The following is a 14,665-nucleotide window of genomic DNA, read 5'->3' as shown; positions in this document are numbered from 1 at the left end:
CACTTTTACGAATAGATTACGTACATATTGTTGCTCAACGGAAACCGCGAGAACGTGGTGGTCTCTTTCGTCATGAGATAATGTAAAAAATTTGTTTTTTTTTTAACATTGCAATAATTATAATATGTATAAATTAAAAAATATATAAGTAGATAAAGCTCGTATGTCTTAGATAAAACAAGGACAGATCCAATAAGAGCCAATAACCAAACAACAGGATTCTAAATAATGCAGTTTAATATTCCGTCAAAATCACTGGGACGTTTCGTGCTTTACAGAGACTTTTTCAATCAATCAAATAAATCCCTCTAATTAACTGTAATACATCATAATAATCCTGTTACATAAAAAATCCGTCGAAAGATGAAATAAATTAAAAGAAAGTTTAACATCATAAGATTAACATTAATTAATAATTATAGCATTTTTATTATGGAATTTATCCTCTCTATTGATTTAAATCATAGTGGTCGTTTTTACTTTTTTAATATTAATAATTATAGTATACAAATTACATGGAGTTATTAAGAAGCCACATCAAGTTGAAAGCTCAAAAAACCGATTAACAAATAGTCGAAATGTATGCGTGGTTAAACTATAAATTTAATTAGAGTTGTTAACAATTAAAACTTTAAAAATAATTATTTGTTTAATGGCGAGAAAAATCGTGTTAGAAGGCTGAAAAATGTGGAGCGAACGGTCTTAATCATTGCGTGTCAAAAAATTTTCCGAAGTCAAGGTATGTAATAGTCAAGTAATAAAAAATCTACAAATTAAGTAAAAATCGAATTCTTTAAAACTGTGACATAAAAAAGGAGTAATTCTCAACAAAAAGTAGACTTATAGTCTTATAAACTCGAATTAGCATCAGCTAAATTCTCAAATTAACGAAGGCTCCTATGCTTTAGTTCCAAAAAAGCGACTGAACGAGCAAGAACTCAGAAATTTGTCAGTAAAGAATCGTGGTGATAAATAAAGCTAGAGAAAGTAAATTATTAATTTAATAATTATCCCTGGTGGAAAAATTTGACTGAAAATATAATGAAATTCTACTATCAATTGACCCCTTTTTATTATTATTCCATAAATATTATTATGAAAATTTCAATTTTTAGTTAATTTTAGTTAAATTCAATAACTTTCACGATATCTAATATTTTAACATATTTTTCATTATTTTTCAACAGTATAATTTAATTTTTTTTATATTTCACAGTATTTACATTAAATTTCATAAAAAAAATTATGATTCATTTTGAAATATATTTAGTAATTTTTCAATAACTTTTATTTCATTTAACATCAATTTCATAGTACTTTCAGTAAAATATTTTCATCTGGGTCAATTGAGACAGAATTTTAGTAAAATTTCCATTATATTCAGTAAAATATTTCCATCAGAGTAATAATAATAGTAATAGGACTGTAAGATTTAAAATCAATTTAATATAAGAACGCCATCAAGTCCGAGCTACGATCTAAGTAGCAAATAATTTCTGTGTGAATTTTCAATACTATTTCCAACTAAACTACGCGTTAACGAATTGTCGGTCTTGAAACACAGCTTCTTCGTTAGAACAGTAAATTTCCTTAAATAAATCGCAAATCGATTTAATTTTTGATACTGATACAAATCGTATCTAACATCCCTCTTCCCCCGAATATTACTGCAAAAAATTTATTGCAAAAAAACCCTGACTGATTGTGAAATAATATTTTTTCGCATGCGATTTGCAATTTATTTAAGTGAATTTACTGTTCTAACGAAAATACTGTGTTTCAAGACTGACAATTTGTTGGCGCGCAGTTTAGTTGGAAATAGTATTAGTTTACACGGAAATTATTTGCTACTTAGATCCCAGCTCGGACTTGATGGCGTTCTTATATTATATTAATTTAATGTCAAATATACAGTCTTAATAATTAATTTTTGAAGGAAATTTATAGTTTTCAAAGGAAGAAAGTTCTCGAAATTATCGATGATTATACGTGATATAAAAATTGAACATTCCATTTGTTTTCAAACTTTGTTCGCGGAAACCTTGGATCTTTAAAGCCCCTTTGCACAATAGGCAACAGCGATAGCGATAGCGACAGCGACAAGGTTGCCGACAAAGTTATAGCTGTTCCAAACAAATGAAAAACGCAAAACATTTTTTGCTTGTTTTTCCTCTGCGAGCATCTGGCGTTCTTGAGTGACCGCATACTGACTGTCTCATCAGAACGTATTTCATAGTGTTTGTGAGATATTTTACTTCCGATTTTTAGTTTCTTGAGATTTTTTATCGTAATTACTGAAAGGTGTTATCGGAATTTGTGACGTGAAATGTGCAGTGATCTGATCTATGGTTTTAAAACGTAGTTTCAGAAAAATCACGAGATTCGTGGAAATTCGCGAAGATTGCGTGCTTTCTCGGCGTTTTTTGTTCACAGCCGGGGGTTTGTTTTGGATTGTTGTTGGTATTTGATTAATCATAGATAAAAATGGATAACAATAGTGTGAAGAAAATCACGGTATTCGACAGATGTGCATATAAAGATTGTAATAATGTCAGATCAGAGAACTGTAAACTGTTTCGTTTTCCACGAAAGACTGATACATGATTTGACATTTGGATAAAAAACTGTGGTAAGTAAAAATACAAAATTCTTGACAATACTAAAAATATTTGACGATGATTACAATCGTATGTCTCTACAAAATTTGTATATAAAGTTCATATTCCGCGACCAACAGAATTAATCGAGCGATAGATTTTACGCGAACGGCGATGATCGAAAAAAAAAACACGGTTTGAATAGCGCAATTATCGCGAGCAGCGAAAGCGTGAGCTTCAACAAAGGATATGTTTTCAGTACAGAATCGTATAATTAGAATACGGAAACACATATTTGTAATCGCACCGAGAAAAGACTTAGATCGAGTGCAACCCGCGCGCGGAAGTCCGAGGTTTTATTGTCGCGACATTTCTCGAACTCCGGACCCGGGGAAACGAACCAAAAAGTTTGCAGGGTTAATCAACTGTCGACAGCCCGAGAAAACGGTAATTTTGACTAATATCAACGGCTCAGCTGATCTCGGGGTCGACAGCCGATCAGCTGTTTTCGCCGACGTCTTTCGCTTCGCCCCGAGTGTTTACCTCGCGCATTGAGGCCTCGAGACACAGGGAAGAGCCGGCACAGGCAAAAACAAGCAACGTTTTCAACCCCTATTTTCAAGGAATATGCCGTTTATTCCCGGAACGAAATATCTACTACATTTAATATTACGAAACAGAAATTATATATTAATATCCGAAGCGAAGAATTTATTACTAATTTATTTCACGCGGTGTAATAGATTTGATTCCGAACACAGTCTTAAAGTTCAGTGCTGACGTATTATTTAAAAATGCATTGTGTAAATATTTTTCAGTATGTAATGAAAAGACTACATTTCTACATGTATTCGAAATATATGATGTATACACATAATTGCAGCATTTGAAGTTTTATTCAGATTTCTCGTCACACTTTTGTAAATGTTTTCCTATCGGAGTACTTGTTTTAGACAACATACATTTATTTATATTAGAGTAACAATATGTACACATAAAAAATAAATACAAATTTTATTGATTTATTTATATCTTGTAGTGTCAAATAATATTTTCTTGCAATCATTATTAAATAGTATTATTATACACAAGCTGACAAATTTCGATTTTTTTCACCCTCAGATTTCAATAGTTGTTTCCGAAGGATTTTGACGTGCTGAAACCGAATCTGTTTCCCGAATTGCTCTATCACGTCAGGTTTCGGAGATATCTGTACTTAAATGTGCCAAAAAGACCATTTTTCGGCTTTTTTTTAGGTTGAAATAACTATAAAACGATATGTGTTAAACTATGTTCTCGACAAATTCGAATTCTGTTTCGAGTTCTACCTAAAGATATATTAAAAAATTTCATCTCCAGGACGCTTCAATCCGCGCGCGAGTTGCTGTTCCATTGCGAGCCATTACGAATGGCTCGAGGTATTTTCAGCGTGAAATCTTAGTTGCTCTTTCTAAGGCAGATTAAAGTAGCATCATTAAAAAAAATCAATACTTTTTCCAAGCGTAAAAGAAACTTCTTGAATTTCTAAATTGTACAAAATAAAGATTACTTTGGAAAATTTACTAATTTTTTCACATACATTTAATACATTTCATTATAATTATTTTTCATCTTTCATAAAAGAGTGATTAGGATACCTCGAGCTACTCGTCGATCTGTGTGTTGTTGTTATTTGATTAATGAAATAAAATTTATTTACGCAACGTGTTGAAAATGCGTGATGTTTTTTTTGTGTATATAAACTACATTTATGCTTAAACAGGTAATGAAAATTTAATACTTAAGTGGTCCCCGGCATCAATTCAAAAAGCAGGATTATGCGCAGATCACTTTAATAAACACGATTTTAAAAGCCGTACAAGGTTGCACATTGGAAGAAACCCTATACCATGGATCCCAAAGGATACTGGGATTTCTCCTGTCGAGGATAATGATAAAAATACAACAGAGGAAACCATAACTATTGAAGAAATTGTACAAGAAAATGTCGTTGACCATACAGATGATCGAGAATACACTCCGATGGAAGTCGATACTCACACCGACTTTCAAGTAGAGATTGCGGAGACCCCCGAGAATACAAATGAAGAAATCGCTACAGCAACAATGACGACACCTAGGAAATGTTATCCTTCTGGAAAAGAACTTTTCTGTAATTTTGGAGATAAAATCGCAGACGACGATGAATGGCTCAATAATGGAAATCCATTTCCATTATTTCATGATAATTACTCTCGGGGAGAAGTAGAAATGACAGCAAACACTCAGAAAAAGCGAAAAGAAAAACGGGAAAAGAAGTCAGCCCCCCAAAAAATATATACTAAAGATGAAATCTCTGAAATCGAAAAATTAAAGAAAGAAAATTTGAGATTGAAAACGCTTCTTATGGAAAAGAAAACAAAAAACAAAAAAATACCACTGCTATGTTAAAACGTCGTCATATTAAAGCTCTAAAAAAGAAGAACATTTGCAAACACAGTGTCAATGAACTTTTAGATGGAAAGAAGTGTCGAAAACCACTTGCGAGAACCATGATAAAACTTCAACTGCACAAGGGGAAATCAGAATATACGAAAGAAGAAAAAGATCTTGCAAAACACATGTTTTATTATTCCGCAAGTGGATATTCGCGAATTAGAAAACCTGGATTAAATCTCCCGTCAGAATCTTCTGTCAGAAATTGGATTTCTGAAACAGAAATTCGACCAGGATTCTGTGATAATATATTTTCAAAAATTAAAAAAAATATTTCAAACTACCACTTTCTCAGACAGTTTGCTGTTTAAAATTCGATGAGATGTCGATAAAAAAATTTCAAGAATACAGCATAAAATATGACCTCATTGAAGGATTAGCAGATCTCAGGCCCCTGGGACGAAGCAATGAACCAGCGGTACACGTTTTACTATTTTGTCTTGATAGTATTAATGCGGAAAATCCTTGGCAACAAATAGTAGCGTATTTTTTGACCGGAAAAAATTCAACGCACAAGGAGATTGTTCAACTCACCGAGATATGTTTAGAAAAATTAAAAAATGTAGGGGCAAATGTACAATTGATTACATGTGACCAAGGTGGACCAAATAGAAAAGCTTTCGGTCAATGGAAATTATCACCAGAAGAACCTTTTTTTTCATTGAACAATGAAACTTAATTTGCTTCCTTTGATTGGCCCCATCTTATCAAGCGATTGATTAGCCAATTGAGATCGCATAAATATATTTATATTAATGGAGAAGTAATTATGTCTTTTAATGACTTATTTGCAACGTGGCAATTTGACAAACAGTTAAGTACTTCAAATTTATTGAATCACATAACTTACACGCACTTTTATCCCAACAATTTTGAAGCCATGAATGTCAAAAGAGCTTTTTAAATGTTAAGTGCAAGATTCGCTGCAGCAATATCGACAGCAGGCCAAAGTAATGTATTGAAAAATACTTCATGGAATGCATCCGCGGATTTTGCTTACAAAATGAATAAAGTAATAGATGCTATGAATGTATATTGTTTAAATAATTGGAAAGGAGAAAAGGGACCGTTATCAGATGATAATACAATAGTTGAAGAGATATTAACGTCTTTTATTGAATGGTGTTCAAACTGGAGTACTTCTCCCAACAAGATAACCAGACTTCCGTGCTTTGATGGAATGATTACAACTGTACGAGCAATTTTATTAATGTATCGTTCTATCAAACAAAAGTATCCAGACTTCAAGCTCGCCACTGCACTGTGCAACCAGGATTCCGTAGAGCATACATTCGGAAAAGTTAGAGGACGCGGAGGATTCAACCGTAATCCCACTGCGAGAATGGTACGGTTAACGTTACGCCATATTTTATCAAGCGGATATATTTATGGAAGCAACAGAGGCAATGTAATTTGTCCAGAAACTTCTTCGTTATCGGATGGTACGTCGATAGTCCGTGAAATAGAAACTAACACTGTCCCATTACAAGAAGAACTTACTTTTCCAATTGAAATGAATATTGACGACGGTAATGATGATCTCATTGCGACAGCTTTTGAAGAAATTACTAGGTATTCAGAACAGAACTCCAACAATCCAGTAATGAATACGATCGACGAGAACAACTTCAATTCACCAGGGACATATGAAGAAAATGCAATTGCATATTTTGCAGGGTCTATTGCTCGCTACGGTTACGAAAAAACTAAGTGTGACAGCTGCCGTGAAACAAATATGAAAACACCGATGGAAGGATTAAACGATAATGAGATCTATATTCAGCTACGTGAATATGAACACGAAGACGAAGAAGAACCTGAAGTTGAATGGCTATCAAGACCAACGGATACATTTTTGAATATTGTCGCTCTTCAACTTAAAGCATTGAACTCATGCTACGAAAAGTATTGGCATTTTAAAGATGTGAAGAAAAAATTTCTTGAAATTTGTATAAAACACGTCCAGCATGCAGATGAACATTGGTTTGACCAGAACAACGAGTGTTATCCACATAGAATCCAAATGTTAGACTTTATGTTAAAAGTCAAAATATATGCAATTGCAAAAAAAATAACACTGAAGGAAGCGAAGGAATAAATACAGCATCTAGAAAATCAAAAAAAATTAAGACAAAATGTCAAAAACTGAGAAATATAAAACATATGTAAAATATATTATGTCCCAACTTATGACTCAAAGTTTTCCACTTAAATTAATTTTTACATTTTAAGCATAAAGACGACCGTCGTAATAAGCAATGTTAAAATGCATTCTGCGCTCGCCGCAGTGACTATTGTCAAAAAGCATTCTGCGCTCGCGGCAGTAACTTGTGACGTGACAAATGTCGCGTCCCTTACCCCAGATGGGAGCTCGGCCGAGGGAGGCGTCAGGGATGGTGCCTCCGCCCGAGGCGGGCGGAGGGCGAACATTTAGGTTAGGATTAAGATCTTTTGCGAGCGTTAGGTCGAGGGAGTGCGGAGCAGATGGCCAGGGTCACGACGATTGTAACGGCGTATGCCGCGTCGAGGGACTTACGGCTGGACAACCAGGAGCTTCCGAGGGCGTACGGTCGGCGGGCGGGTCACGCTGGGGCCCACAGCCGGAAGATCAGCTGACCTGTCAAGGCGTCACAAGCGGCACGAGAGCACTGCAGCCCGAATACGGAGGACCCGGAGAGGGGGACGCCCCGACGAAGGTCCCCGTTGAGGAACAGGGCCACCACCGGCGTACCGCACCGTCGACGAGCCATGGCCCGGCCAGCCTGGCCGTCGAGGAACCGGACGATGAGTCGCGGCCTGGACAGCCGGTCTCACGAAGGCGGATTTCAAAACTACCGCCGGCGGATGGGCGCAGTGACGAGGGGCGCGCTAGTAGAGCGCGGCGATCGCCTAGAGGGATCGCTGGCAGGCCAGGGCGCAGCACCGACCAGGCTAGGGAGACCGGCGCGCGGGCGCGCGCGGGCCCGGCGTGGTCCCGCCGGACCAAGGAAACGCCACTGTCGTGCGAGCCGCCATCCCAGCAACATCTAGCCCTGTGAGCCGAGCGACGAGCAGCCGGAGTCGAAAGAATTGTAAGGCCACTGCTCAGCCTCCCTCAAAGTAAGATCGCGAGAATACCTAGGCCCTCCCGGGAGTCGCGTTGTGCCGCGGTAATGTATGAAATTAGCCGTTAAAGAATATCGAGTGCCATACCGCGGGAGGGCCCGTGCGACGAAGTGATCGCGAGTGCCCGTCTCGGGGATGAGAACGTACGGCCGCCGACAGTCAACGTGCTTGTAATTTCGTTGCGTGTGATATCGTTTCGTGTACTTTCGTTGCGTATGATTTCGTTGTGAGTAATTTCGTTTCGCGTAATTTCGTTGCGGGTGATTTCGTCGCGTGGAATTTCATGATCGCCGTTGGCTTAACCGTGCCGTAGTTTTGAGAAGTGGCTCTCGCGCGTGAGAGAGCCTCGTAGTTATCGTTGACGGTTAAGTTCATGCCATTTGTAATTAGCTATACGTGCGTTTCATCAGGATTAATGGCCCTCGGTTGTGTCGAGTTTACGGGTGAGGCCATTCGTGCGTTTCGAGGGGAGAGAAGATCCCCAGCGTTGTCGCGGTAGACCGTAAGGAAATTGCGTTAATTGTTTAATTGTTAGACGTAGACGTTTTGAGTATTTCGCGTTTGACCGTCCGGGTAGAATTCGCTGCAACTTATGTCGGGGAATACTCTTGTGCGAGTTCACTCGGAATTGCCGTGCAGTTCAGCGACGGAATGAGTATCGCGCTCGTGGGGTGACACGTGGCGCGTACTCGAATTCTGCTTGTTCGCCGTGGAACACGCTATCGTCCACATGTTATCTGCCTTAACCGAAATATAATTTTATGTTTTCTGTCATTTGAGTGTGATGATTGCGCTACGCTCCCTCTCCTATTCCACCCGCGGTTGATCAAAGAAGCCCACGCCTGAGAAATACTGCGATCTCGTGAATCGTGGTGCGTAGAATCGCACCTGGCGCCCAACTTAACATCTTAAAAATACTCAGTCGAGCTACCATCGGGGTTTCGGAGAGAAGTATCGCGAATATATAAAGAGATCTATAGTGAAGAAAGCGACGGCGCGCTCCTCCACGGCCGGCGAGACCGTGAGGACATCGTCGTCGTCGTCGCAAACTATATTGTCAAAATGCATTCTGCGCTCGCCGCAGTGACTATTATCAAAATGCATTTTGCGCTCGCCGCAGTAACTATATTGTCAAAATGTATTCTGCGCTCGCCGCAGTGACTATTGTCAAAATGCATTCTGCGCTCGCCGCAGTAACTATTGTCAAAATGCATTCTGCGCTCGCCGCAGTGACTACTATCAAAATGCATTCTGCGCTTAGCGCTGTTTATAATGTGCAAATAAAATATACGCTCGCTCATCTATCTGCATTAGTGTCATCTTGTGCACTGTGTTCATACAAGAATTCGTGCAAATGGAGTAAATTGCTACCTATATGTGCAGATGGGTGCATTTATATCTTACCGTTTAGAGTACAAAATATCTATTCTCTAATGGGTAGATGTGATTGCAACCCGTCTGTAATACAACAACGTGTTTATAATCCGGTAAGTAAATTAATAGCAAATTGTTGCTAATTTGGCATTAAACTCACTTTTACAAAGAACCTTGCCCATTTTTATAAAGGTTTTAGGCTCCTCGCGTCTAGTAACGAAACTTAAAATGAAAGATTATTGTTACAGGATCGAAATATTTCTGTATAAACATAATTCTTTATTGTAAGTTAATATCGCGGTTCAGAGATACACTTTTTGAAAAATTAGAAACGATAAATTAAAAATGTCTTCGTAACATTCTTTGCAGTGTGTGTGTGGAGATGGGTATAGTATCGGTATTGTTAAATTGATTATCAATTTAATTATGTGATTGTACGTTTCAGTTTCAGACTGCGTTTCAAGATTGAAAGTACGGCGCGTGTAGTTGACGAAGCGAAAGAATATACTTTTAAAATTCACACGAAAAATTGTTACTATATGTATAAATGAACAAAATTCAGCCTGACCGTATTTGGCAGTTTAATTTGATGAAAATATTAATTGTATGAAATTACCAGGGAAATTACATAAAAGTTTATTTAAAATTTTAATTGATATACAAATATGAAACTTTAATTCCTACACAGTATAAATAATAAATTTAATTAAAAGAATAAGTTTATTAAAGAAACATCGCGAATTAAAATATTTATCCTTTACTTGTTCTTAAAAGAAATTTCTTATGTCATTTATGATTAAAAATAATATATAATTGATGCATGATTATTAACACTGAGATTAACACAGAATCTATTGCGTCAAAAAGTTGCATTATATATATATATATATATATATATATATATATATATATATATATAAAAATTTAATAAAAATTTAATTCGTTGTTATTGTCAATTTGTGAATAATTAAAAAATAAAAAATGGAAATTTTTTACCGATACTTGCTTATCACTACAAAACGGATGATATCAGTACAAAATTACCTTTTTCAAAAAAAGGTAAAAAAAGGTGCCAAGTACACGCGCAATGTATGTTGTAAATCTAAAAATCTTAAATGGTAGTAGCTTTATTTCTTCCTAACAAAATAATTCACAAAATTGCGTTACCTAACTCAACCCAAGTGATATGTATAGTAGCTTTATATTTTTCTCCCTAACAGAATAATTCACAAAATTGCGTTACCTAATTCAACCTAAGTGATACGTATTTCAAAAAAAGATGTGAAATTTTTAAATTGCGCCAATTGCAAAGAGAATATATATACTTTGAAAAATAATTGTTGTGCAACTACTTTTAAAAAATAAAACAAAATTGTGTTACCTAACTCAGCCCAAGTGGTATGTATCTTTGTATTCCTGAGAGTCTTTTTATCAACCCAAGTGGTAGTAGTTTTAATTCTCTTTGATAAAATTATAATATTACAAAGAATTATTTTAATCACAAAGAATTAAAGAGGTAACATTATAAAATAAAAATATTTAATTAAAATAAAATAAATAAATTTTTCTTGTAAAAAACTTGGCGCTGCTTATATGTGCAAAAGGAAATAGACCAATCCATCTCTTTATGCATATGCTTATGCACCTATGCAAGTTTGTCTGGGTTGACCTTAAAAAAGCAGCGCCAAGTTTTTTACAAGAAAAATTTATTTATTTTATTTTAATTAAATATTTTATTTTTATAATGTTACCTCTTTAATTCTTTGTGATTAAAATAATTCTTTGTAATATTATAATTTTATCAAAGAGAATTAAAACTACTACCACTTGGGTTGATAAAAAAGACTCTCAGGAATACAAAGATACATACCACTTGGGCTGAGTTAGGTAACACAATTTTGTTTTATTTTTTTTTTAAAAGTAGTTGCACAACAATTATTTTTCAAAGTATATATATTCTCTTTGCAATTGGCGCAATTTAAAAATTTCACATCTTTTTTTGAAATACGTATCACTTAGGTTGAATTAGGTAACGCAATTTTGTGAATTATTCTGTTAGGGAGAAAAATATAAAGCTACTATACATATCACTTGGGTTGAGTTAGGTAACGCAATTTTGTGAATTATTTTGTTAGGAAGAAATAAAGCTACTACCATTTAAGATTTTTAGATTTACAACATACATTGCGCGTGTACTTGGCACCTTTTTTTACCTTTTTTTGAAAAAGGTAATTTTGTACTGATTATACTTTACAGCAAACGTCCGGAGTACTCTACTACATTTTTGCCATCGTTTAGATATGTTTATGCAATACACGCGCAAACACTCCTTGAGTTTTTCTTCTCCATCTTCTGATAATTGTAATTCGCATTTATCCACAACAAATTGAAACAGTTCTTCTTGATAACGGAAACCAAAATTCGAACTTCTTAAGTAAACGAACAAATCATTATTCCTTAGTGTCTTCATAATGATTCAAAAATCGTTACTATTTTTCTTCTATATATAAAAGAAAAATTATACTTGTATTCCAGATAAAGTCAAACACACTTCAGAAGCTAATACACGATGCTAATACACGATGTGCTCACATCAGATATATGCAAGAAAGTGAATACACATGGAAATGTCCGAGAAAAACAATTAAAAGGCGAATTATTTATATTTGTTGTTCTTTCAGCTCTGAAGTGTCAAGGACATGCGTTAGAAACAGCAAGACTGTTTGTTGATAATTACAATTGGTATTACATGCCTTCATCTATACATAAACTCCTCATATACGGAGAAAAAATCACAGGAAATTTTACAATTCCTGTAGGTCAACTATCCGAAGAGGCAAGTGAAGCTCGCAATAAAGAGTTTAGAAAGTACAGAGAAATGCATTCACGAAAAATTAATAGAATAGCCACAAACGAAGATGTTTTACATCACCTCCTAGTTACTTATCCTGTTATTTCGAGCCTACGACCCAATCTAACAAAAAAGAAAGAACAAGAACTATTTGCAGAAACGCTACAACTTTTAAAGTAATCCTTTTATTTTACATCCACGCACGTATGACTACGCGCGCGAACACACACACACACACACACACACACACACACACACTAGATGCAAATCCGACTGTGCAACCTCCACGTGGTGCATCTTGGGTAGGTACAAAGTACCTAGCAAATGCCAGCGATAAAACCTCACAATAATTGTGTTGAAATTTCCTATACAATAACTTAATTAAAATACGTGCTTCGCTTAGAAAATTTTACATATATTTTGCAAAGCTGCATCTAGCAGCAGTTCGTTCTTCTTTGAGCTTGTAGTACAATGTTTACTGTATGTAGTTCAACCATTAAAAATGCTATCAATCTTAAACATTTTTTGAAAACTCAATGACAAATTAAATAACGTGTACTTTTTACCATTAATCAGAATCATTCTGGAAAATATTCAAGAAAAGCTATAAAATTGTTTTTACGATTATTTTTGTATATTTAAATATGTACTATATTATAAGAAAAATCTTTATTGGATCGTGAAAACCGTATGGAAATAGGGCGATCTAAAAACTAGACGCGAAAATATAAAAAAATTATATGTATGTAATTATATGTCAGGTTGATCTTCATTGCAGTAAATTTGTATGAAAATTATGGAAATTTTAAATGATTAAAGTTATTACAATAATCTACAACTAATTTACTATTAGAATTTACAATCAGAGTGGTAATTTCGACAAATGATTTTTTTTGTCTATGTCCGCTATTTCTTACGCGTCGATCCACTGTGCGCGACGCTTCTGTTGTGAGGTGCTGATAGAGGATGAGAAAATTTATAACGATCAGATAACATTTCGTGCGATCTCATATAGCCCTCACGCGTGAGTATCAGGTGGTTCGTACAAGAACGCTGTCACATCGCCCTCATTACGTGATAGTCGCACGCGTGCGAGCGAAATGATGGCATATGCAGTCCACGCGTGATGGGGCATATGTGCGAGCGTAAAAGTTGTATGATAGCATCATATATGATCATACAAAACAGTTATTACAACTTATCTGGAGGATTGACACTGCCTTCACACATGATCATCACGTCGTGCGCGCAAGATCGCCATCATATTGCCATTACGCGTGATGGGGGAACACGTGCGAGGCACTATGCCATCACGCGTGATGAGAGCTGCATATTTGAAAAGCACAAAAGTTTATATATATATATATATATATATATATATATATTATATATATGTATGTTTAATAATTGTATAATAATATGTATATATAATTCTATATATAATAATCATTAATGATCATGAGTGAGGGCAGTGACAGTCCCGATGAGTTGTAATAACTCGAAATCATTCTCCTTGCACGGTTCATCATTCCTTCCCGAGAGAAAAAGAAAAAAGATGAACGGTGCAAGAACGTGCAGCTAAACAAAGAACAGACCTGCAGTGTAAGAACGTGCAGCTAACAAGAACAGACCTGCAGTCTGTTTCGGCATTTCGCGCGGTTTTCGTAGCACGCTGATTTTTGTGCAAAAATAGTTTGAATCGTGCCTTTCGCAAACGTCTCACGATTACATGTAAGTATACATTTCATGCGTATATAATATTATATACGTATATAATTTCTAATATTTTCTATAGTTTTGTTTGTGTCATGCGTATATTAATTTTTCTAGGTTATGCTCGTGCTTGTACACAATATGGGAGCGTCCGAGCGTCGAGCGTCGAGCGTCAAACACGTGCGCATCACCTTTGCGCAGGATTCTAAACCGTACAGATTTCAGCGTCTTGACGCTATTCCTATTGCAATGGCGAGTGACGAGGTAAGTAGGTTATGTTCCTGTTTTGACATATCTCTTGTTGAGATAAGTAATTAAAATATTGTATGTTAATAGGCATCAGATATAACGTGCGGCGTGTGCACGGCAACAATTGTGAGAAAAAATATGAAGAGTCACCAATGTGTGCAACAATGGCACGGTATTACCATCGAGTCTGAGTCCCAAATATTTTATCCTACAAATGGTATGGCCTATAATTCATTAAATTATACGATAATTAATATACAACTATTGTATATATACATATATACATATATATATATATATA

General features: G+C 35.6%; 1 long non-coding RNA gene across 2 annotated transcripts; it reads left to right on the top strand.

Moving 5' to 3' along the window:
- Nucleotides 1-11,480: 11,480 nt before the first annotated feature.
- On the top strand, nucleotides 11,481-14,608 carry LOC139824138 (uncharacterized). 2 transcript variants are annotated; one of them, XR_011735013.1, is made up of 4 exons: nucleotides 11,481-12,162; nucleotides 12,233-14,133; nucleotides 14,233-14,379; nucleotides 14,452-14,589. It is a non-coding gene; the product is annotated as an uncharacterized lncRNA (long non-coding RNA). The 2 variants fall into 2 exon arrangements; XR_011735012.1 differs by having other exon boundaries at nucleotides 11,481-14,133; nucleotides 14,452-14,608.
- The last annotated feature ends 57 nt before the right edge of the window (nucleotides 14,609-14,665 follow it).

Source organism: Temnothorax longispinosus, unplaced genomic scaffold (genome assembly GCF_030848805.1).
Source record: "Temnothorax longispinosus isolate EJ_2023e unplaced genomic scaffold, Tlon_JGU_v1 HiC_scaffold_271, whole genome shotgun sequence".
NCBI classification, from domain to species: domain Eukaryota; kingdom Metazoa; phylum Arthropoda; class Insecta; order Hymenoptera; family Formicidae; genus Temnothorax; species Temnothorax longispinosus.
The sequence above is the reverse complement of the archived record's forward strand: the minus strand, read 5'-3'. Positions and strand labels throughout refer to the sequence as shown.